This window comes from Rutilus rutilus (assembly GCF_951802725.1).
Source record: "Rutilus rutilus genome assembly, chromosome: 14".
Classification (NCBI taxonomy): Eukaryota; Metazoa; Chordata; class Actinopteri; order Cypriniformes; family Leuciscidae; genus Rutilus; species Rutilus rutilus.
In genome coordinates this window covers 13,520,202-13,546,347 of record NC_140219.1, presented here as the reverse complement: position 1 = coordinate 13,546,347, position 26,146 = coordinate 13,520,202, and the positions used below count along the sequence as shown (strand labels likewise).

The following is a 26,146-nucleotide window of genomic DNA, read 5'->3' as shown; positions in this document are numbered from 1 at the left end:
TTCTTCTCTCTAATAAAGGCAGGAATCTCTACGCGTGTGTCTGTCTGTCTGTTTGCATTTTGATTATTTCGCGAACCGTTCATCCAATCGACTTCACAAGGTGTGCAGTGTAGTGTGTCGCATTTGGTGCAATATAGATGGACACGTGAGACGCCACACATTCAGAATGAATAAACTTTTAATAAACTACAGAACAGCGCGAGCAGGAAGCAGCCTCCACAATGTCAAAGCAATGCAGCTTATCCCAAAATACAAGCTCAGGCATGCACTTCTGTCCATACAAACTCCGCTGTTCTGCGCTCTAGCCAGAGATAATCCCATTGCAGGAACACTTTAGTAGGCCAAGAAGCAGCAAATATATTTAAGTATAACGAGGTTGGGTTCCTTCAACTGTCCATCCTATTAAATGGCTAGGCTATATAAGATAATTGTAAAAAAAAATAAAAAAAAATAAAAAAAGTATTGTATTTCACCAGATTTTATAGTGTTAAACATATTCAAGCGCGAATGAGAACCGTTTCGAGGGGGATGCCAGGTGTGCAAAAACAAAAATAAATAAAAAACACTGAATATTCGAATGTCAAATTTTCCATCCATACGTGTGTGTGTGTGTGTGTGTGTGTGTGTGTGTGTGTGTGTGTGTGTGTGTGTGTATATATATATGTGTGTGTCTGTGTGTGTGTGTGTGTGTATATATATATGTGTGTGTGTGTATATATATATATGTGTGTCTGTGTCTCTGTGTCTGTCTGTGTCTGTGTCTGTGTCTGTGTGTGTGTGCGTGTGTGCGTGTGTGCGTGTGTGTAAGCACAAAATAAACTGTTGCAGAGGAGTTTTACATTATCCTGAAGGGTTTTCTTATGCAATAACGACCAGCAAGAACAATGGGTAAAGTATAGTAATAAAGATACGTTAAAAAATGTAATCACTACAGAAAAATATTTCACGTCAGAATGCTGCGAATGACCAGTAAGAACAAAATATTGCAGATTTCTTTTTAAATTAAACACAGACCTGTGCAAGTTATAGGCAATCAGACAAATCTTAAAGTATTGTAGAGTACTCTGTAAATGGGGTTGGGAACCGAGAATAGGTTCTTATCCAGAACCGTCAGCGTTTTTGAAAAATACAGGAGCCGTGCGAAATTCCTAAGTTTCGATTCCGAAAACGATTCTGGTGCGATGTGTGGGCGAAGTGCTAGGAGCTTATCCTTTAATAGCGATGTCTCTCCTCATGAATATTAAAATAGTAATGAATGCACTGAAAAGCCCTCGTGCTACTCATATACATTTAGAGAGAGAGAGAGAGTATAAAAGACAGTAGAGCTGCACGATTAATCTTTAAAAGATCTCGATCTCGATCTAAACACCCACGTGATCTTATTCCTAAATAACAAAAACTTCACACCAGAACATTCAAATCTGTTTGCGTTGTCAATATATATGAAACAGCTTTATTTTCACAGTCTTTTCAACCACACAGTATCCATATTTGTGTGTTACAAATATTCAAATGATCACAAAAGTACGGAGATAAGTTTATGGTTTGAGTATAAACACTGATGTCTACGGTAGCAACCAAAATAGAGTAAATCACCTTTTGAAAGTCGCTTCAAATAACAAGTGTATCGATTACATCTGATGCTTCAAAACATTCATAAAGACGACTGTTAAAGCTGCAGTCCGTAACTTTTTTTGTGTTCAGAATTTACTAAATTTATATAATGAGCGAGTATATCATGAATGCCTTTTTTCCAACTGTGTTTTTGTCTTATCCTGAATCACTACGGTAAACCTGTAATAAGCGTTTATTCTCGGACTACTTTACACCGGTCAGGTCGGCACCGCTGCGGAGTATCCCAGTACCTGTGTGACTTGTCAGTTGTCAGACATAAACAGAGAGAAGTAGCTCTGGCTACAATGTTCTTCCGCAAGACGCATGCAGTTCTGTTTATTAACTGCTAGAGCGCTGATTCATCCAGTAATGAAACAAGTAAAGTCTTTATGAATCAATCATTCAAACCAATAAAAAAAATATTCTGTTTCACCTGTCTGGATCTTACATGTGTATTCAAGCATATTCTACCCTTTTTAGAGGGTATTCTCCATACAATAAGCTAGGAGAGATCCCAAATTCTCCTAGAGAATGCAGAAATTTTCCTTGAGAAAAATTTATTTTTGCAAAAATTGCTAAATAATATGTTGAATTTGTTGACATTTAACAAACTCATTTGACAAGTATAAGAAATAAACACAAAAAGATTGTGCATTTTTCCCTTACTACTAATTTTTATCAGTTGTTTTAATAATTTTTATTGAATGGGAACCGAAACTGGAAAATGTCTTAAGATTCCCAACCCTATCCCTAAACCCTAAATTAATATAAATAACTGTACAGTACTGTACTGTGCAAGCTAGACACAGATTCACAATTTATTTTAAGATGTTGTGTCTTTTGCTTTAATGTGTCAGTAGAAATGAAGTCAATAGGAACAACGTAACAGATTTCCAAACAACACTGAACAGTACTGCACATCATTATAATATAATATTTATTCATATGCACTGTGTAGCCAGTGCTCTTTACACCTGTTTACAAATAGAATTGCAATACAAATGCAATTGTCTAGAAATTATAGTGTCGTTTAAAACTGTAAAACAATTTCATTACTTTGACCCTGAATTTGACTCTGAATGACTCCTTGTCATTACGTTATAATTAGGCTGCATACTGATCAGGAGTCATACCATCACCTTTATCAAATCATATTTGATCAGTAAAGATTAACTTTTTTTTTACTTTTTTTACTATGTGAATGCACAATTTGGATGTCATGAGGAAAAAAGGCTAATGAATTTGTGTAAATCTGCCATCAAAAAAGGAGGCAAATGTCAGGCAAGAAATGGAGCACGCATCTGTCTTCAACCAAGAAAATGTCATGTCCTGTTAATCTTATCTGAATGCCTGCCCACTGATGTGCATTTAATTGCACACATCCAGTGCATCCAGTCAGACTTTTGCTTGATTTCACAATGACATACACAGACACACATAGAGCATTGTTATTTTCTGAGAAAATGCTTCCACTTTTAGATATCTACAGAAAGCAGTACAAATACACCTTAACAGAATGTCAATGAACCAACTCACACTTGTAGACAAACACAGGAAATTCATGTCAACAGAACTCAATCAATCTAAATGTAAACAAAAACAAATCTTCCTCCAACAAAAATACAAGATAAAAGCTTATCAGCGTCAGATTGAGCAAAGTATTGTGAACCCCATGCTGACACAGGTAGGGAAAGAATTCTAGCATCTCCAAGTCTGCAGGCTACCACCTTATGTCTCTGTACGTCAGAGGCACGCACACACAGCCACATATGGGCAGCAGTGACGCCACATTAGCTCAGCTTCAGGTTACACTACAGGAACGGAAACATTCACAGAGAACTTCTTAAATATAAAGAATGAGGAGGAGAAAGAGGTGGGGGATGAGAGTAGAGCTGATGAGTGAAAGGAGAAGAAAGAGGGCATGTTTGATTAACACACTTGTTTTGACAATCATTCAAGTAACGAATGACTTGAAAAAATTGACATTTATACAATAGAGCGTGCTCTGATGTGCTCATAAATGCCTCATTGTTACCATTGTCATCAACATCATAATCATGAATAATGGCATTCATTTTTTGGTGAACTATCCATTTAATTTCATTTGCTGTCATTAAGCTGTTTTATGTATATATATCAGAATTACATCAATTACATTCATCATGATCTCTAGATATCATACTGCAACAATGGCAGCTGAGTAAAAATTCACAATAAAACCATCAGATTTTCACATATCTCAGCATCCCTGCATATGCATTATTTATTTTATTACTGTAATCTTGAAACAGACAGACTACAAATAAACTGATTACAAAGTTGAAATATACAGCAAAAACATTAGAGATACACCAGTTAAAATTCTGGGCAATATCGATAAACAGATAATTGCTTTCGAATTATGGCTGATATTAAAATGATATACTATTTTATATAAATTAATTACAAAATAAAACAGTAAAAATGAAAATCATCATTTTAAATGCTACAACTTAATTTAGGCATCACAACATTATAATGTGCAACATGAAAATGGATGTTACTTAATTTTGAGGTTTGCTAAAGACCACAAATAACAATGTATTATTGATGTTTTAAATAGTAACTTTGAGCATTAATGACAGCAAAGATAAACCTAAATGGGGTAAATAAGCATGTACATTTAAATATCCAATATATCATCAACAACAACAACAACAACAACAACATCAAATAATGGCTGATAACAATCATGTAAATATAGCCTCCCTAAAAACATAATGTGCAACAAAAACAACAGGGGTTTCCAATGATATTCCAAATAACTGAGAGTGACAGAGAGAAAGAGAGCAAGAGGGAGAGAAACAGAGCACACATTCAGTCAACGGTGAGATGTACAGTTCCACTGAGTGCACTGCAGACTAGGGATGCTAACGATTAATTGACGATCGATTAAGCAAGGTCATGCGCGTGCTGCTCAACCGCGAAACACGTAACGCCAGCAGACACGAGGAAAAATGATTAGAGTTATGTTTGGGACCATTTTACGTTAAAAGGCTATATACCTTCATGAATAAAAGTGAGTGTGCATTCGCAGCCTTTTGTTTTGTGCAAATGTAAGTTGTAATATTATGTTTATTTTGTGTAGGCCTATATACATCTGGTTTATCTCGTAGGATGCATTTGGTTAAGAGTTACACGGTATAAAGCGCACCGGTGATCATCTTCGGCGTGCGCAGCTCAAACAGCAATGCACGACTGCTGACTAATAATAACTACGATTGGGACTGTCATATTACATAACATTACATTACAAAGAAAATAATATTGAAATAAAACGTTTCAGCGTGTTGCTCCAGGAAGACCACATCCGTTAGACATTCTGACTTGCATGTAACTAGTTCAAGTTCACTTGTGCATTTGCGTAATTTTGTGCAGATATAATTTGTAATAAAATGCTTATTTTGTATATCTGATTAATCTTACATAGGATGTGTTTCGTTAAGTTAAACCCGCTAGTAAAGGGCTTCAAATTACCGGTGTTTATTCAGCGCTTCAGCTTGCGCAACTCAAACAGCAATGTATGACAGATAATAACTATGATTAGGACTGTCATATTACATAACATTATAATGAGAACACTTGTAATAAATCATTGTGAATTCATTGGCTTTAGTTGCAGTGTTTCAGCACGTTGCTCCAGGAAGAGCATATTCACAAAAGGAGTTACACATTATGACTAGGCTTTTTTTAATAAGCATTGGCCAACACGTTTTTCTGTTTTGACGATGTGTTGGAAGCGGGACATTTATTTTGACAGCGCACCATACTTTTATTTTGATGTTGTGAGAACGGCAGAGCCTGAGCACACAGTGCTCCCGTTCTCCGTCTTCATCAGTTATGGTCTCAGTTTTGTCTGATATGTAACTAGATATTTAGTTTGCTTTTATATTAATAGACTATCATTATATATTATCATTCTTTCTTAAATATTAATTTATATCATTTAAACAAGTCTTTGAATATCTAATAAACATTTAATTTCACAAACCTTGCAGACTTAGTCGAATCTATCGAAGCATTTTTAGTCTGCATGAACGCGTTACTCTGTGCGTGATGGTCAGTCCGTGTGAATTTAATGCGGACAGAAGAGTCCAGCTTCACCTGAGACGCATGATCAACAAACTATAAACCCTTGATTTCAAACTATACTGCGCTATATTATATACATCGGCTTTAAATCGACCACCCTGCTCTCTATAAGATACCAGCAATAAAACAATATATTTCGTGCATCACGAACAGTAAGCTTGCTGTGCTTGTTAAAGTTTTTGCTCTGCAGCCGTATCCATTTCGTAATATTTCCACAGAAATTACATTTTGGGAAATGATCGCAGTGCAGTGTGTGTGCAAGTCCGAAATAGAGTTTGGCCAAAATAAAACTAAAACCAGCCATAAATCGGAACCAGCCGGTTTTTGCTCCAAACACATGACCGGCAACCGGCCAGTTCCGATTTATGGCCGGTCGACCGGTGCATCTCAAAGTAATTATGCAAATCAGGTAACAGAGCAAATGCACATAAAAATCAGTGCTGGACATAATTTGCACCGCAAAATTCCTTATTTTGCACTGAAATACCTTGCGCACAATTGAATCTGGCCTTCAAACCTGCCACGCAGCTGCCCTGAACATGCAAAATCCATCTAAGGACCATTCAGCCCCCTCCTGCGTAAATGCCCTGAGCTCGAACCCACTTTCAACATACGCCAATCACAAACAAACAATCCCATCATTCCAGTAGCTTCAGCCAATCTGACTCTGTTCCTGGCTTATTGTACAGCCTCAGTCTCCTGCAGTGCAGATGTGTGCTCCGTCAGTTTAAGCCCAAGATAAGGGAGGATTTACTGGCAGATAGAGAATGATTGACGCAGCTCATGCAAGGTCAGCTCACCAAAATGAGGGCTCACAGAGGAAATGTGGGTATTCTGTCTACCGCAAAGAGCCTGTGTGTTTGTGACTGTGAGCCTGTGTCTGTGAGCCCTATGAAATCCGGTTGATTGTGTGGGTGAGATGTTCCAGCAATCTCTATGTGAGGAATTATGCATACTTTTAACTATTATTATGTTCTCCATTGGAGATAAGAACTTTCATTTCACGTATTACTCACAGAAATCAGCATATGCAATTAAAAAAAGTGGAACACAAAATAACTGGCTCTTTAATAGCTAAAAAGAGCTAATTAATTACTAATTTAATTAGTAATTAGCTATTTTTCAAAAAAAATATGAATTGCATCATCTATCCATCTATCTATCCATCTATCTATCCATCCATCTCTAAGGCCTAACAAACCTGCAAACGTCAGGGTTTTTAAACTTTTCAAACCTTTTTAAACCAAAAGGTTGCATACAAACTTTGATTTTTACAGTTAAAATAAAATTTCTTTTAAATCAATTCATTTGAATTCTACTTAATCCATTTTAAGTTCACCATAGACTGAGCAGGGTGAGAAAGAAAGTTGCACAAAAAAAAAAAAAAAGAAAGAAGATAGAGAAGAAACAGGTAAACTCATAAAGCCAAAGTCTTCTGTTTACAAAGCCAGTCTCATGAGGTTCCACATATTGGGCTCGGTAGAGTATTTTTGAAAGACACCAAAGGCTATTGGCTTAGTCACAAAGGTCTCTTCTCCTAAAGAGCGTCCTTTGAAAATTCACAGGTGACATGTAGCCAAGCAGGAAGCTCTAAAATGACTGATATTCTCTACAGTGAGTCGCCTGGATTCGAAAGATGCATAAACAAAATAAAAAAAACTGATCACCCCCCTGGAGATTTGAGCAGAGCTTCAATGGCAAACTGGTCTGTAGAAACAAGCTCAGTCCAGAAAGCCTCAGGACTGTGGATAAACCAACTGAAGAGAGCGTGTGATCTCTTCTCAAGTGAAGACGGCTACAATTTGCACTTGAAATAAATTACCCAGATGTGAGGACGTGATTGACGTGGCGGCAGTTTCCTGGTGTCCGAGGCAGCGTGGAGAGGAGGCGTTCTCCAGAAGCCAGGAGCAGCTAGTGGAGCGGAAAGGAGAGGATGAGAAGACCTGGCAATTTGCGTATCCAGGGACCTACAGGAAGAAGAAGATCATATCGTCACCCTATTGCCGGAGAGAAGATGCGATAAGAGACTAAAGCGAACAGAAAATCAAACAGCTGCTCATTGCTTCCCCATGAAACTCTTAAATCTGGGCTGCATGCCAAGGCAATGTCTCACAAATGAAACTCAGCCCAGGATACCAAGCTTTTCCATTTCAGAGTTTGACAAGATGCTGCTGACCAGGCCTCCTTGTTGTGCTAATCTGGCTAATGGCTAAGCAGTAGAGACTGCCTTATCAGAGGACAACATGCTTTGTTCACACAATCCAAACAGCCATCCAAGCTCACACATGGCCGATGGTGGGAAAGCTAGGCAGACAGTGAGCGAATGCCAATGAGCATTGCCGGCCAAGCAGAGATTTCATTACTTCCTGGACGTGCTCTCGAGCCACAAACAGCTGTAGGCTGGGCCCGAGGTCTGCCACCTGTGCCGAGTTCCTCTGTAATCCCTAAAGTCTCTTTGCCGCCTGACCTTTAAGAGTGTCGATGGGCACAAATCCCATAGCGGATAGCGGATAAGGGACATAGTTCCATCTACAAAAGGGCTATGTGAAGCTGCGTCACATGCAAAACTGTCAGCGCAAGTACATAGGTGAGCATAAATTCTGAAGTTTAAAACAGAGCCATAAAAGTTTAATTTGTGGCTGGTAGGTAGTAACTAGCCAAGGCAATGAGACCAGCTATTTTGGAGCTGTAGCTTTCATTCATAATTTACATTATAGTTTCAGCTGAGAGTAAAAGTCTCTCTCTGTTTCCCAATGTCCCTGTCTCTTGTCATGCACACAAGGCTGTGGTGTCACTTAGCTGTGTATAAGTGAACTGATATGTGCAGGGGCTCTAGAAACACAGGCCAAATGAGAGCAGGAACCAGAGTTCCTGAGGGCTGACAAGCTACAAGTAGTTATTAATTTTAACATCTAAACATAGTCTAAAGACTAAACATCTTTAGTGTTATTTGCACTGTGGTATCTGTGACTGTAGTTCACCCAAAAATTTAAATTGCATCACTATTTATTCACCGCCATGTTGTTACAAACCTTTTATTCTGTAGAACACAAAATATGCTATTTTGACAAATGGATCATTCTCATAACATGTTTCAAATTCAAAGTGATCTCTTTTCAACTGAATGAAAGCAAAGACATTGGGAAGGGAAGAATTTAGCACTATTTAAGAGATAGTTGACCTGAAATCACCAAAGGACAGGGCTATTCAACTAGCTTCACTCGAAGGCCAGATTATCAAATCGAAAAGTTGAGGTGGGCCGGTGGGTTGGTTTGGGGGTTTAGCTTATTATTGAAACATAACAGTTTCAATAAATAAGTTAAAGTAAACCTAAAAAAAAGTATGGTATTTACTTGGAAATGTGGTACCCAACAGTATGCAGATATATAAAACCATAATAAATAAAAACTTTTTTCCTTGGAACAAATAAATAAATTATACAAACTCATAGCTATTGGTGAGAAATAATAATTATTTTATTTACAATTGTTATGCTTAAATGAAAATATTCTGACAGTGAGACTTGATAACCACAGGCTACTCACTCCCACTGTATAAAAAGAAATGCTTAAACAGGTTAAAAACTATACCCACCTTTGCAAAGAAACTGACATAATTTCATAACAAAAATTATATAAAATCTAATGCAATATAAATCACTATAACATATTATTCAATATAAATATTGCACATTTCTGCCCAACCCATGGTAAATTACTACAGTACATTTATGGTAAATGTTTGTAACGGGTGGTGATTAGGGGATTTAAAGTCTTCTAATTTCGTTCATGATACAATGTTTCTCCTGCTTTCCTCATCAGTCTTGTTGGGAATGTTGAGGCCGTTTCATACGATTTAATACTAGTTAAATCATCGAGTGGTTTGTGGTTTGTAACAAAGAAGTCTGTCGAATTGAAACGCTTCCCACTGGTTGTCGCAACGGCGTTTAATATTAGTGACCGGGAGTAAACGCAACTCTGTGCTGGGCCGTGTTGAAACAACGAGTGAAACAACTGAAAACAGCGCTATTTGTTGTTACTGTACTGACCGAGAAACCGCTTCAGTTTATCCAGTGACAGAGCGGTCCGAATGAATCCACATAGTTTTAGACCGTTATGCAAGCGCGTTTAGAAAGAATCGAACCAAAAGAATGATTCATTCACGAATGATTGGTATCGCTGTTTCAGTCGACATAAATTCGGGACACATATAATAACTGCTGAAATATTTGCACGTAAAACATTTCTCAGGTCAAGCGCGAGTATCAAACTAAATTTGCCGCAGCGCCAGGAAAAGAGGAGGGAGGTTGGTGCCGTCGGGCCGGATGGAGATGATTGGCAGGTCAGATTTGGCCCGCGGGCTGCCAGTTGAACAGCACTGCCATAGGACCCCACTGACCCCAAAAACAACATTGTGCCCAATTGAAAAAAAAATCCTTCAGGTTTGGAAGACATGAGGGCGAGTACTTTTTTAAATTATTATTATTTTTGTGCAAACTATCCTTTTAAAGTTAAAGCACAAACAAGTGCTAAATTCTTGAGGGAAGATAACTTCGCCTCCGCTCCATACATAAGCATTCAGCCGGCTGAATCGAGAGTGTTTTAAGACCCCTCTGCACATTCTTACCAACAAGAAGTCTCAGGTGGCCTGGAAGTGAAACTTGGAGAAGGTTGAAGAGACAGTATGACAGAGTGAATAACTACAGTGAAAAACACTCAGGCTATGTACCAGCCAGCACCAAACTGTGCCGCAAAAGGACCAACGGCGTTTAGTCACAAAACTACACAAACAGAGAGCTTGTCACTTTAAGTAAGGCACCATGCTGAAGTGTATTTACCTCACAAGCTAATCCATCATTCACCATGTTAGCTCCTCTGACATTCCCTTTGCGCCCTGATAACGAACCATTTTTGTTGCTAGGAATCAGGAACGTTCATTCAAATAAACTTCAACATGGCTTCAGGAGCATGAAATGCTTTTTGATGGTGGGTCAAATCAAATCAAATAAGCTTTATTTACAGTGCAGATTGTCACAAACATGGTTTAAAGGGAGTCAGGCTTATCCTCAATACCTTGAATGCTAAGGGGAAAAAAACCTTCGGAAGTGAAAGGATAAAAGAGCAATCTTCTTCAGGTCAGCCTAGTTGAATAAGTAATCAAAAGGCTGTCACTTACAGGTGATGCACCAGATTGACCTGAATGGCTCTAATGGATGTCACTCTATTTGCAGATAATAAAGTATATAGACCGTAGCAGAAGGTAATGTAATTAATAAAAACACCCAGTAAGAGCACATAATGTGCTTTCCCATCAGCCAGCCACAAAGAGAAACACAGATTGGCTAGAGTGTGCATTTATGTCAGTGAAAGAGACACAGAAACTGAAAAATAAAAACAGAGGCAGTTAGAGAGGAAGAGAGTGGTAGGTTGGTGGAACAGGCAGTGCAGCTCGAGAAGTGCCTCCTGCCACTCTCACTTGCACAAAGCCACGTCAGCGTCCCCAAGGTTACCATCTGCCTCTCAGCAGAGCGAGGCAGCTCTCCACGAAACACACTTAATCACCGCGCAACCTCTTATACACTCATTTCCTGTCTTTCTCAGAGGAGGCTGCTCCTAACAGAGGGGATTTTTCAAAGTGCTGATACGCACAATGGCTGTCTCACTAGGGCTGTAATCAACCAAAGAAAATCTTGGTCGACTGAAGTCCTAAAATTGTTGACTAAAAATCGCTAAAAATTATGAAAAAAAAAAAAAAAAAAACGTTAAATTAATTAGCTGCACACTGTGCGCAGTACTTGGTAGCCTTGTTGTCCGCCTAAATGAATTATAAATAAACATAAAAAACTAGTAGAGTCTGTCGGCTCTGACAGCGTTGCATCACGTGCACCTGCGCAATATCATAGCCTATGATTTCTGAAAATAGTACTATGTTGTCAACTAGTGATATCATCACAAGAACGTTTGAGGAATATGCAACATAATTTAGACAACTGTTTTTGTCATATGTATTATAACAACTGACTAGGGTTGCAAAGGGGCGGAAAATTTCCGGTAAATTTCCGGAAAGTTTCCAGTAAATTTCCATGGGAAGTTAAGCTGGGGAATTTTGGAAATATTCATTACCACGGCAACCGCTTGCGCGTACACTCTGAAAGTAACTGTACACATAAGAGACGGATAGATACATTATTTAAGGTTATTTCTATTCGTTAGAATATTGATATATGAACTTGTTGTCAAGTAAGCCCCGTTGCGAGCATGTGCGTCTCTCTAAACTTTCAGTGTGCTGCACTGCTCTAGTTGACTTCTGCACCTTCCCCCCCGAAAATATCACGTTAATTTTGAAAACGTAATAATTTTTGCGGATCCTCTTGGTCATTCTTCATGTTTCTTTGACAAATATCAGTGTCTCAGTCTCACGCACGCTGCACGTGAGTTAACCACGCCTACTTATTTACATGTCGCGGTATACACGGAATAAAAAAATCTGTTACGGTTGACATTTTCTTCCATGGTAACGATATATACCGTCATACCGCCCAGCCCTACTTATGTGGTAAATAAAGTTATGCTAGCTTATTTAGCATCTAACTTTTCAGCTTGCTATCTACTAGATGAATACATTTGTATGTGATATTTGCAATTTAAACATTTAATAAATATATTTCCCCATAATATCATCAAAACTTACTTCACTTTGTTTAGTCCACAGGCTCAAATGTGTGCCTTCAATAGTCTTGTGCTTTGGGCTTCTGTACATGTGATGGAGGCATGCACAGTGCCAGTAGGGGGTGTGGTCTCAATAGCCATGCAGTAAGCAGTGTGCTATGTGCATGTGATTGAGGAATGGCATGGATATTCAAGTGTATTTGAATGGCATCTGTTTGTTTTAGTCAAGATTATGCTAAAATATACTTTCCTCAACTGTATTTAAGTTCCCTATGAAGAGCCAACCCTCAACTTTGAAAATTCCCAGTTTATTCCCATAAATTCCTGTTAATTCCCTTAAATTCCCATTAATTCCCATGGAAAGTTTCCATCTTTGAAAATTCCCAGAATTTTGCAACCCTACAACTGACAGACACTATCATTTCAGGACACGAATAGATTATTAACTTTTTTAAAAATGCTGCCACACTGCCGATGTCTTTGTTGACATGGTAGAAGAGGACTGACTGACTATGAATTAAACGCTCTCACAATTAAATAAATAATATTCAGCAAACCTTCTAGTAGCCTACTTTCTTCAGTCTGTCTCTCTTCTCCAGTGGGTTGGGCTAATCCAAAAGAAGTGAAATCAAGGGGGGTGTTCTGAAGACAGACTGTTACCTGTGAAACAGGGGTGCTCTGAAAACACCCCCATTAGCAATTAGTGCTTTCCACCTGATGAAATGAACGCGGCAAAAAAAAAAAAAATTCGACCAATCAGAATTTTGGTCGAGCCAGAACGTATCGACCACCAAATAATCGACTAATCAACTGGGAGATTACAGCCCTATGTCTTACTCATTACAAAAAACACAAGTCTTCACGTTCACACCGCAGTTTCGCTCCTTCTTAGGAACTTTGTTTCAACTAGCCACTGGCACACTGGAATCAATTCATCAAAAGCTTAAGCAGCTAATGAACTGAAGCAGCTAATGAACTGAAGGATGGAGGAAATGAGAGCATTCAAGGTAGAAAGAATGGATTAGAATATTATAGGGCAGAGGTCCTGTAGTGTTTTTGATGGTGATTTTTGATGATGGTGTTAATATGCTATATTGTAGCGTTTTACATTAAAAACTTGGGAACAAATGATATGTCGCGAAAAGTCTGAGCTATTTATGATGAGAAAAATGTGTTTTTCTGAATCAGTCTTAAGCCTAAAGTCTCTGAAAATAATGCTGGAGAATTCCCTCTCGGTATGGCTGCTTCCTCATTCCAAGTTCATTTTCAGGAGGCAAGTTATTTCTTTGTTATCAGTTTCCAGAGATAATAAAATATGTGCATATTTAGCACTGCGAGACCTCTGCAGTCAAGCTAGCCGCCTCAATACTGCTGCACAAGAACAGACAACCCACATCACTTTGTGTTTACACCCGTGGTCAAAGATTTGAAGAAAACAAACATACAGTACAGCTGCATTTACATAAACCCACATCTTGAACATATATATTCTCACATATTTGCTTTAATGCAAAAAGTATCCACACAAACAAAGAAAGAAAGACCCTCATTATCCGACTCAGAAGAATTAAAAGAGAATGATCTATTAACTCCAAGGCATTTTTTTGGCTCAGTCACACTCAAACACACCTCCACACATATTGGCTCAGTCACACTCAAACACAACTTCACATTTATCAAAGGTTTCTCAGTAACTATATCCTTTAGGGCTGAAACGATTCATCGAGTTACTCGATTACAAAAATTCCTCGAGGCAAAAACTCTGCCTCGAAGCCTCGTTAAATTCCTATGACGCGCACTATACGCACAGGGATCTGATTGTTTCACACGGACCGTTGTTCAATGTTCAGGAAGCACACCATAGCGCGTGATACATTTTGAATTTAGTTGGCGCGATGGCGGAGAGTAAAGATGTCCATAAACGGCAGAGAATGTCTAAAGTTTGGGATCGCTTCCTTTCAGCGTCGCTGAAACAAGGTAACGATTCTGTCCCCCGCATTTTTTTTTTTTTTGATCCAGCGCCAATATTTTCGCCCGTGCCTAAGCCTATACATTGATGTTCGCGGATTTTAATCCCATACTGTATTTGTAGTGATGTCGTGATGCGATTTGACTAGATATGATGTTTAGCTTTGATGTTTTTAAGTAGTAAACGTATTTACGTTCAATTGCAAGAGAGTATAGCCTAAAAAAAGAACCCCTTCACACACACACACGCACCCTCGTCATTGCGGCAATGCATCACGTATGCTTAAACTTTTATGTAGCCACGCAACAATTATTTCAGCATGCATTCACTGTATACACCGGGACGTGATGGAGGAACAAATATTGTATTGCAGTCTTTGCGAGACCTTGTTTGTAGGCAATGTCACGTCTGCCAAATAGTTACAGACAACAACAAAAAATGAAACTCCCCAGCCTGCTTCTCCAAATCCACTCGTACTTTTGGGGAAGACATAATCGGCTACCAAAGTAATTGAGCATAGAACATTTTCAATTAACAAAAAAATATAATACTACAAAACGTGCTAATATACTTCAACTAGCCTAAGTGAAAAACAAAATGCTGTTCTTTTTCTATTTAACAAAATGCATATTTGCAGTAAAACATTCCCATTTTCAAAGCTACACTTATTTTTTTTTATAAATTGTATACATTGTGTACCTGTTTGGCTTGATATTTTATATTTATTTCATTTATTTTTGTTCTCCGGTGGATAATTTTCAGAAGGTGCAATCCTTTTTTTGTAATGTTGTATTAAAGGGTTAGTTCACCCAAAAATTAAAGTTCTGTCAGTAATTACTCACCCTCATGTTGTTCCAACCCCGTAAGACCTTCGTTCATCTTCGGAACACAAATTAAGATATTTTTGATGAAAAAAATATCTCCTCCATAGGCTTCTATGTGACCGAAACTTGCTGGCCCAGAAAAGTTATTAAAGAGATCGATAATATAGTCCAAGTGACTCCAGTGGCTCAATCTTAAGTATATCAAGCGACGAGAATACTTTTTGTGCGCAAAAACAAACAAAAATAACGACTTTATTCCACTTTTCATTTCCTTCTCTCTGGGCCTCGTAGTGTTTTTGCGCTGCGCGTCTGTGTTGCACGTCATCACGCATCACACACATGACCGGCGTCGGCCAATAGTGAGCCTACGTGGTGACGTGTAACACAGACGCGCTGCGCAAAAACACTACGCGAACCAACTAGAGGTCCAGAGAGAAGGAAATGAATTGTGGAATAAAGTCGTTATTTTTGTTTGTTTTTGCGCACAAAAAGTATTCTCGTCGCTTGATATACTTAAGATTGAGCCACTGGAGTCACTTGGACTATATTAACGATCTCTTTAATAACTTTTCTGGGCCAGCAAGTTTCGGTCACATAGAAGCCTATGGAGGAGTGAGACATGGCTCAGATTTCATCAAAAATATCTTAATTTGTGTTCCGAAGATGAACGAAGGTCTTACGCGGTTGGAACAACATGAGGGTGAGTAATTACTGACAGAATTTTAATTTTTGGGTGAACTAACCCTTTAAGAAGACAAAACTAAGGCCAAATGGCCTTTACTATTTAAGTTTGTATTCATAGTTTTACATGTTATACATGTTTTACAGTAAGTTGACTTAACTGTATTGTTATATAATTGTTGGCACTGGCACTTATAAACACTAAATGGGTAAAGATTGGCCTTTACTATTTAAGTTTGTATTCATAGTTTTACATGTTATTCATGTTTTACAGTAAGTTGACTTAACTGTATTGTTATATAATTGCTGGCACTGGCACTTATAAACACTAAATGGGTAAAGATTGCAATAAATAGGCTTAGTTTTGGAGCCAAATGTTGGAGTTGGAATAAATACCTCATTTTCGTTATGCATTATTTGTTTTGGTTGTTTAAAAACACAAAAAAATTTTTATCCGATTACTCGATTAATCGATCGATTAAGTGCTAGATTAATCGATTACAAAAAGAATCGATAGCTGCAGCCCTAATATCCTTCCTTATAACTTTCTTCACTGCATACACAGAATGCCAGTGTCTTATTCAAGTTCTGCACGCTGCACGCTGCAATAGAGCCTCACCAGAGGGGGTTAAGTAAGTAGATGAGCCTGAGGTGCGACCTCCCATGACTTATGCACACTTCTCCGCAATGGAACCATCTTGGCAGGATACAGATTTACAAACGGGCTCCAGCGTACCCTGGCCGCTACGCTACACTGCACGCACAAAGAGAAAAACATGAAAAGCTCAGCAGAGCCGGGTAATGAAAGATTATATGAAAGATTAGAGGACTAGCTTAACCATCTCAGAATTACTCAACCTTTACAAGCTCTGATGTCTCCATAACTATATTGGGGAGGATAATATGATAGGCATCATCTCCATCACTGACAAGTGAAGCATGGCAGAGAACAATAATCAATCCGGTCACGTTGATATCCTCCATCCGAAAGCTATGAAACTCAATCATGAATGTTTATGGGCTTTAAAGAATAATTACGATGCCACTTCATGTTATTAAAACTTTAGATGTTACATCTTGGAATCTGCTTACCACAAACATGAGTGTTTAATATGATAATATGAAGTTAACAGCTTTGTCTTGGTGACACCAATGACACAAACAACATTTTATTTAATTTACACCTTTCAACAATCAAATTTAAGTGTCTTAAAACAATATGCACTACAGATCCTTTTGCAATTTCACACGCATCAAACCTCATTTGAATATTCAAGAAATGGTACACGGTTACTTTATTTGCATATTTTCTTCCACGCGCTGATTGTACATTCAGAGTCAAAAATGTTATGAATAACTACAAGTGCTCCCAAGTTCCCCCATTAAGAGGCACATCTCAGAGCTGTATATTTCCTCACGTCTCTACGCAGAAAGAGCCCATCAACTGCATTCCAGCAGAAAAAAAAAAAAAAAAAAAAAAGGAAGCTTTTATCGGCCTCAGCCCCTATGTGGTTTTGTGCCGTGATTGTCTTGATGGAACAGCGAGGCTGATGGCCACTACTTTCCACATCCAAACCCAATAGATATGGGGAGAGTGATGCCCTTCAATGTGTATACAGCCCCATTATCAGGCCTGTAATCACACTTTCTTTTTCCCTAATGGAGTTTTGGTCGACTCTGTGAGATTGTTCCTTCTTTCAGGTCGATGAGAATACATCATGCTCATATTCTGGGTGATATTGATCTAGGACTAGTCAATAATGCCTTTTCGGAGATACAACAAACAACAAACCATACCAACACATGCAGGAAACTGATATGTTTGTTGAAAGGGGAGACTCTAAGAGGGAGGCCACATCCAACCTCTTTGATAAATAATTAAATACAAGCATATTCCAAACAGTAAGATATGGATAAACTATAAAAAGCGTATCTTAAGTGCGAGTTATTTTCAAATGGCATCCATATTAACAGGAAAGATCTCCGATAAAAAATTATAAAAAGTTAATGCATTGTTATTGAATTATATATTACATCTTGTATAGCAAACACAGTATCTTGTACTACTGTATGAGAAGAAATTATCTCAGTACTGGAAATTGTGAAAAAGTGTGAGAAAATCAAAACCTGGAGTGCTGTATAACTACTTAAACAAGCCATAAATCATCTAAGGTTTTTTTTTTTTTTTTTGAGGGCGGAAGTTAAGGGGTGCAGTTGTCCTCATCCATCTGGAGGCTTTGGACCATATGACAGCACACATGGACCAACTTCTCTCATGATGGGCTGATGTCTTAAATCGGCAAAACTGAATTCATACTCAAATAACTCTATACCAGCAAGTCAAAGGTAAGATAAATGAAAGGTATTTCAAAAATATATTTCAAGACATGTAATGCTATAAAAGTGATTGGTGAGGAACAAAGGGTCTATACTTGCTTATCTCCGGAATACTTCTGATATTACTAAATTCTGAGTTAAAGGGCACCTATTATGACTCTTTTCACAAGATGTAAAATAAGTCTCTGATGTCCCCAGAGTGTGTTTGTGAAGTTTTAGCTCAAAATACCCAACAGATCATTTTTTACAGCATGTTTAAATTGTCATTTTTTGGGGCTCAGAAAAACGAGCTGTTTTAGTGTGTGCCCTTTAAATGCAAATAAGCTGCTGCTGCACGGCACAGGGGGCGGAGCCTCATGAGCTCGCGCTCAGAGCCAGGACAATCTCATCTGATAATATCAGAACAGAAACTCTCAGTTGCGGTGTTCATTTCGACTTGGAGTCGGACAATAATGCCTACAGAGCCAGAGAATATATGCTGTAGAGATAGAACAGGTATAGTTTAGTTTAATTATGGTTATAACTTATTTGTCATCTGCTTTTATCCACTATTAATACAAGCCTGCTGTAGCAGACCCCGTCCGAATGATGACCAAAATATACTGATGAGTTCAATGAAGTTTATTGTACATCACACAAAAGATGAAGCGTTAGTTTTACTCCAGAGAATCACAGTAAGAGCCAAATAAACACAGTATAAAGAAGTGCGCATTAAAGTCTTATCCATTAACTCTCTCTCTCTCCCTTTCATTATCATGGAACATACACAGCGAAATAGACAAAACACTCGTTACAACTAACAGTAAACAAATACAGTGCAATGCATAAGTGAATACACCCATGCTAAAGTTGACTAAAAAGAGGAATAAAAAATCCAACCTAACGCTGTAGAAATTCGTGACCACCATAGGGGGATGTATTTATCGATTCTTACACTTAAGTCCAATAATAAATATTTATTTAGGGCTAAATCATATGTTGTTACTTACCATGAAGCACTACATATTTTAACCCCGTCAAAGTAAATTTGGAATTTAAATGCTTAAAATTGGAATAAGATAACTACACTGAACAACCACATTTTAATTTAACAAAACATATTTGTAATCCATGGCATTTCTTTTACAAAACATGTTTTGTGCCAACCTTGCTTCACTCAAAATGTGTTAGGGATGAAGGTCAACACAAAAATGGCTAATGCTTTTAACTAGCAAATATCAAAGCACAACACCACATTATTTACAGCCAATAATCTTGTTGAGCACACACAAAAAAAAAAAAAAAAAAAAAAAAAGAAATATTCCCATTTAAGAGTTACATCTTGACTAGGCTCATATAATTGTAAACATTATAAAATAAATACTGCAAGATAAACTTACCTGTTTGTACCAAGTTTTATGATGCCAGTTCTTTAAATATGTTTCAAAATACGTTAAGGTATAGTAATAAGTCAAAGGTAAACATAGCATTCAACAGACATTCTACTGACAATAAGTAACTTTTCAAGTACGTCAGTGTATTCTACTGACATGTAGTTGCAAAGTTACTTATAGTTAGAAAAATGTCTAAAGTATACCATCAAAATAAAGTGTAACCTACAACAACAACAACATTTATTTGTTGAGCCCCGTTAAAAGACTTCACTATGAATCAGGCTATTAGCTGAGTTATTGAAGAAAAGCCCTTTACAAATTCACAGACCAAACACCATTTTTATTAAAACATTTGATTACAGTGTTCTTGAGCCGTTTCCATGGTGAGTCTGTGATCATTCTTCCATTCTACAGTATGGCGTTCATTTAATAGTTTTCCAGCTCATTTTGAGATATATTTTACATATCTATTTGTATAATGTTTTATTCCAACACGCATTACAAGGGTATGCTTCTCTTGCACTATTAAAATCCTCTGTTTGCAGTTGCCCTGTACTGTGAATTGAATTTAATATTATCCTTCCTTGTAACCGACAAGACCGTGCAAACATGCTTTTCGAACAAATACACAAGGAATGTCTCTCTCTTGTAAGTCTATTTCCACTCATGTCAGCATGGGCACAACTGCAAACAAAACGCATGCAACATATCACATTTTTTTTATCTCTTTGAAATATACAAGCCTTGTCCATGCAGTGAGCCTCATCATATCCAGTGTCATAGCCACAGATGTCATGACACCACACACAGATGTCATGATGTTTCTGTCCACAAAAAAAAAAAAATCCATTCTGTTGCATGTATTCACACTGATGTCAATGAAATGACAGTAATACACGTGGGACCATAACTATGTAGAACTGACGATATGAGTTACATTATGTTGACAGACATGTTGAAACACAGCCTCCAAAATTATCCTATTCAAGTGACATTTAAAGGCACAATGTGTCACTTTTGCCAATAGAGGTCGCTTATTTAAAACAAAGGCATAGCTTGATGATGCCATGAATGAGTGTGGAATCATGGGAGTGGTAATCATCTCTACAGCTGATGGAAAGCAATCTGACGACGGGACTCATCAGAAATCATGTTCATGGTTGAGCTACTGCATTAAAGTTTTATTAGCATTACTGTGGTATGAAGCAGAGCCTGGGACATTTTACCTTGCTGTCTATTATGCATATATGCCGCAGTCAGCTGCTGCCACTCCTTTAGTTTTGTTAGTTTTTTTACGATTAAAAGTACGATTGAAGTTGCATTTAATGTCTCCCTCCTCCTTCCCTGAACTGTTACAGTTGCGTTTGATCACTTAAATTCACATTATTTTATCTCATTCTATTGAAATAGATGCTGTGCTGAATTACTACTCATACAGGTTGCTTTATCTAATGAATTAAAATTGTGGGATAATGCAGCACTGTTTTACTTGGTCAAAACAATCACACAAATACATTTGAGTGTGTTGAAAGTTATGTTAACGTTACTCTGTGCGTTCGCTCAGTGGCTGGTATGAGAGACTTGTTGCACACTGCAGTAAGCTAGATCGATCTAAGAATATAATTAATAAAAGCTGGATGGCTTGTGTTGCTAAGTGCCATGCACAATTAATTTAATAATATATTATATGATGGGGAAAATGCTGTATTACTTTTATTGTTAATATATTAGATTAAGATAATATTATTTAAAGCAAAACTGAAACTGAAGCATTGGGCTCAAGTAGCCAACCTCTCTCATTCCCCACGAATCCAAATGTTTCCATATTTGTGATGTAGGCTATTTGGATGCTATTTGGATGTTAAGTATGTAAACTAGGCTTTGTACTTCACTCGCATTTCATTATTGACGTAAATCATCATTCACATGTGCAAAAATGTGGTTGGTATAACACCACAGTAACTACTTGTCGCAGTCTTTTTCTTTCGGTTTGTCTCAAAACATTTTATTTAAGTGAAATAAATGTTGCATATTTATTCCTTTTACATATAAATAATTATTTCCATTCATAGAAGAGCTGCAGATGCGTGATGTGACGATATGCAGCTATTTGCGCATGTAAAACTTAAGCCCTGGAAAACTAATTTTGTTCTTTTTAATGGGTCACAGACACTTATTTAATTCTAATTTAACAATCTCATTTAATGGTTGATGAAAAAAAAAAAATGTATGAATTAAAACTAATTTCATAAAAATATTCCATGAGTGCATGAACTATGTTTATACCACTTTGATGATAGTCAATATGAACTTGTATGAACATTTAAAAGGAAAAAAATATTATTATTTTTTTTTTTTTATTATTATTTTTTTTTTGAGCATACAGGTTTTGAACAACAATATCTGAACTTTGCTGGGTGAATAATTCCTTGATTAATAAAATTTACTTTGGTTTTCTTGTGCTTTGAATTTTCTTGTCCAATTCAATCTAGGTTTGATTTTAAGATGCAACCTTACAAAGTAATAGAAGAGGAACAGAATGTCTCTGTTGTTGACACATGGATCTGAGATACAGAATCATTTATTCAGCTTCCTGCAAGAGTGATTTAAAATAAACAAGATGCCTTGATGACACATCAAAGGGGAGCAAAGAAAGAAAAACCCCTTGCATATCATCTTCAGTAAAACTGCACAAAAAAATTAAGATGATGTGATCAAACATCAGGCAAAAGCCAGAAGAATCATCTCATTAATGTGGTTATAGATCTAAAGCATGTGATCAGAGATAGAAGTAGAGCTCTTCACATACTATTATTTTCCCCAAAGTTCTGGCGACTTGGGCACTTTTGCACTTTCTCCATGTGCTCAGTCATCAGTCTCCGAAAGAGCACAAGGTTGGCAGGGTTTTCCTACCTGTCCCCTGCTGAACCTCAGCTCCATGTCCACTCGACATCCACTTGTCTAAAGCCCTTCAGCTTGACAAACTCTGAACCCGCTACTAAAAATACAATCCCAAACTCTTCCTAGCCATATGGCAGCCATCAATAAAAATTACATACGCAGGGTTAAAAAAAAGTAACTTTAGCCATACCCACTGAAAGTGAGTGAATTGAGAAAATTGAATACATTAGCCATAAATATTTTGAAAATACACTATAGACACTGGCCTCGTTTACACTGTCAGTGAAATGTGACCCAATTCCGATTTTTTGCTCACAGATTGGATGTGTTCTATGGCGGTGTAAACTGGCGAACTTAGCATAGGCTATGTCGCAAAGCTAGCATCAAGCACATTTCGCGTTTGCCCATCTGTGCAAGAACCCCCTTTAAGCATGCACGATGTTTCAGATAGTTTGGCAAACGCATAAATTGGATATGGGTCACAATTGAAAGAACATGTAAACGGACGGTAAATCGGAGATAGGCAACAAATCAGAATTGGGCATCAAGACCGGCAGTGTAAAAGAGGCCTAATAAACATTTAAAATTTTGGGGATCAGTGAGAATTTTTTTTTTTTTTTTTTTTTTTTTTAATAGCAGCAAGGACAGATTAAATTGATCAAGTGAGTTGAAGTGACATTTTTTTTAATGTAACAAAATTTGTATATTTCAGATAAATACTGCTCTTTTGAATCCAGGGGGGGAAAATGATCAGTTTCCACAAAAATATTAAGCAGCTACATATTTTATTTAGAAGAACTAAAATTGCAGCAGAAGTGGAGCAAAACAAATCATCATTTTTACATTGACATACACTATAACACTGGGTAAAAACTTCATTAATTCACAGATTCTAATTAAACAGAGAATTTTTTTTTAAATTAATCTCAGTCTATGGGTACAGTCCTTTACGCAACACTGAAATCTCTCACTTCAAAGAGTTATTTTATTAAGAGGTTGTCAAACAGACAAATAACACGAAAACCTCTTTCCGACACTGAAGCCCCTTAAGATTCAAATCAATAGGCATTTTCATTGAAATAACAGAGTACATTGCTTGGGAGTCAAAGCTGGTGGAAACTCACGCCTGTTAGCCACACATATCTAACAAGAATACAGCATTTCCACCACCAATCTTATAGCCTGTGCAGCAAATTTCATACAAGCGCTTTGCCTTATGCCGATAAAACACTTTGAAATCCCAAACCACAAACAATGCCTGGAGAAGGGGAAGAATGCCACTTGCCTTTGAGCCAGTTCCCCCCTCCCTCTCTCTCTCTCTCTCTCTCTCTCTCTCTCTCTCTCTCTCTCTCTCTCTCTCTCCTCTATTCCAGTGAAACAACACAAGAACAAGCTGAGGCTCTCTCTTTCTAGCGGGTGACTCATTCCCCACAATGAACAGTTCAAATCACTTGGTACAGATGACCCCATTATGAGCACTGTATTTAGAGACTCAAATTAATATGACAGCATGCCAAGAGAAAGCAGTAATTGACTCTGTTTGAACGTGTAAGGTGCATAATCAAGGTTCAGTAAACAAAAAAACAGAGGTACTGTAATGTGCAGCACGAAATTGTTCCAACTGTGGCTGTTCGTTCAAACCAGCATCCCACCACCTCAGGCCTTCATCTGTCTCTGCTGTGCTGAACCTTTGACAAATAAAGTGACAAGGCTCAGAGTGTTTCAGCATTTAAAAGTTAATGTGAGGGAAAATTAAAGGTGCTCTAAGCGATGTTGGGTGACGTCACTTCTTGTTGACGTTCAAAGTATTGTCAAACAAAACGGAGGCTAGCTCGACCCTCCCTCCTTCTCATCCCGTCCCCTCCCCCTCCCCCTCCCTTCCGTGCTTCCTGAAACAGTCATGAACCATTTAGAAAAAACAAACGGGATTTACCCACCTGTCCAGCAAAAACAGAGCCAGCTGAATGTCGGATTGGAAGCCCTTCTGCCTGCCGGCGGAGTTCTCGCCACCTTTTGAACGATTTTCCGATGTAAATTCAGGACTTCGCGTTCCTTCTCCTTTTCCCTATTCTTTGTTATTTGTTCATCGGAACGTCGTCTCTTTAGTCGTGTGTTGGCCATATCAAAATTCTCAAGAATATACAATTTTAACGTTAGTCGTTGTTAGGACATCTCTCCTCTAGCTAACTTCCCTCTTCATGCTTCTCTCTCCTCCACTCCCCACACCCCCCTTCATGTGCACGCGCACTAACCCCACACCCCCACCCCCAAATCATTCTTGTCGGTTATTGGCTGGAACACTGTTTGTTATGTTTCGTGGCCAAGGTTGGGCCAGTTTATTTTTCTTGCTGTTTGTGGAGCCTGGGCTGTCTACAGAGACCGCGTTTTTTTTACAGTGTGTTCAGGGGACAGGCAGCTAGCGGATAGTGAGGAGATGTTTGCTGGATGTGACAAAAAATGTTTTGCCCTAAAAAACGCATGACAACGCTTAGAGCACCTTTAAATGGATTACCAAGTCAAGGTTGGGGTAAATCACGTTCTGTTTCCGCCTCATTGAAGTTCCTCATCTCTGTAAGGGGAGGAGACCAGCCTCAAATGAAGACTTTCTTATGGGTGCAATACACTACTCTGTCAACACGAGAAGAGAAGCAGAGCGTAAACTGCAATCACACGGCGCCATACCTCCAACCCTGGAGTCCAACGTGAGAGGGCATTCGATTATGAAGTTGATCTGTCTCCAGGGCAGCTGTATGATGCACTACTGTGCACCATCTTTCCACCCGATGGCTCATTTAGAGACATGGAGAATGATTGGCTTGAGAACAAGACTTATTCTCTTCTGCACATCTTGCCATTTGTTTATATAATCCATTTAACACAGTCATGGGTTATATAATCTGTTATTAAATCACCATTATAGACCTTCACATTTCTGCATGAAGCCTACATATAATGCAAAAAAATGTGTACATCACTGCAATCGTGGCTAATGTCATTTTGCACATTTATTTACTGTTACCACTTCTCCCTAATATTGCCATATATTAATATATATAATATATGCTAGTTTAACAAATACAGTGGGGAGAACAAGTATTTGATACACTGCCGATTTTGCAGGTTTTCCCACTTACAAAGCATGTAGAAGTCTGTCATTTTTATCATAGGTACTCTTCAACTGTAAGTGACGGAATCTAAAACAAAAATCCAGAAAATCACATTGTATGATTTTTTAAGTAATTAATTTGCATTTTAGTGCATGGTCTAGGCCTACATGCAATAAAATGTAGACCATGCTTTGTAAGTAGGAAAACCTGCAAAATCGGCAGTGTTTCAAATACTTGTTCTCCCCACTGTATATAGGCTATCAAAAATGTTTTAATATTACAAAGATTAATTATTCAAAAATACAATACAATACATAACGTAATATACTACCATTCAAGTTTGGGTTCATTAAGATTTGGGGGTTTTGAAGGATTGTTTTACTGTCATTTGATAAAAAAACATTTTATTTAAAATAAATGCTGTTCTTTGAACTTTCTATTCATTAAGGAATCCTGAAAAAAAAAAAAAAAAAAAATGCATCACAGTTTCCAAAAAAAATTTAAGCAGCACAACGGTTTTCAACATTGATAAAAATCTTTA

General features: G+C 37.7%; 1 protein-coding gene across 2 annotated transcripts in view; it reads right to left on the bottom strand.

The window, feature by feature from the left end:
* drp2 (dystrophin related protein 2) overlaps nt 1-26,146 on the bottom strand; it is a 175,408-nt gene that overhangs the window by 117,845 nt on the left and 31,417 nt on the right. Inside the window, exon 2 of one of the 2 annotated variants that reach the window (XM_084430709.1) lies at nt 7,568-7,712. The exons of the other annotated variant lie outside the window; for it this stretch is intronic. The gene's annotated coding sequence lies outside the window, so the exon portion shown is untranslated. The remainder of the gene's footprint in view (nt 1-7,567; nt 7,713-26,146) is intronic. 2 annotated transcript variants of the gene reach the window in all.